The following is an 872-nucleotide window of genomic DNA, read 5'->3' as shown; positions in this document are numbered from 1 at the left end:
TTTTTTTTTTTTTAATTTATTATTTTTGGCTGCGTTGGGTCTTCGTTACTGTGCATCGGCTTTCTCCAGTTGCGGCGGGGGGGAGGGTACTCTTTGTTGTTTCGGTGGCTTCTCTTGTCGTAGAGCACGGGCACCAGGCGCGTGGGATCCCGTAGTTGTGGCATGCGGGCTCAGTAGTTATGGCTTGTGGGCTCTAGAGCACAGCCTCAGTAGCTGTGGCCCACAGGCCCAGTCGCTCCGCGGCATGTGGGATCCTCCTGGACCAGGGCTCGAACCTGTGTCCCCTGCACCGGCAGGCGGATTCTCAACCACTGCACCACCAGGGAAGCCCCATAGCCATTCTTATAGGCTATTCTTCATTGTGGTGCGCAGGCTTCTCATTGCGATGGCTTCTCTTGTTGCGGAGCATGGGCTCTAGGCGCGCAGGCTTCATTAGTTGTGGCACGCGGGCTCTAGAGCGCAGGCTCAGTAGTTGAGGCTCACGGGCTTAGTTGCTCCGTGGCATGTGGGATCTTCCTGGACCAGGGCTCGAACCCGTGTCCCCTGCATTGGCAGGCGGATTCTTAACCACTGTGCCACCAGGGAGACCCGAAACTCTTTCTTAATGAAATCACCCTGGTTTTTGGCCCTGTTGTGAGCCTGGCAGTCACCTTTGTCCTCTGAATTCCCAGATTTTTGTTCTCGCTTGTTTCTGTTGCCTCCGCTAAAATGTAAGCTTCTGCCTTAAGCTGTGTGCCTTTTCCCCGCCCATTACCCGGCAGCATGCTTTCCGTCTAGGAGGTGCCCCGTAACTTTGGGTGAACTAGCACCCCACAACATTTTAAATCATAGCTGCGCAAAGCCTCTTATTTCTCTCCCCATCTCCTCTTTCC

The sequence above is a fragment of the Lipotes vexillifer genome, unplaced genomic scaffold, assembly GCF_000442215.2.
Source record: "Lipotes vexillifer unplaced genomic scaffold, Lipotes_vexillifer_v1.1 scaffold543, whole genome shotgun sequence".
NCBI lineage: Eukaryota > Metazoa > Chordata > Mammalia > Artiodactyla > Lipotidae > Lipotes > Lipotes vexillifer.
Note: the sequence above shows the minus strand (reverse complement) of the source record.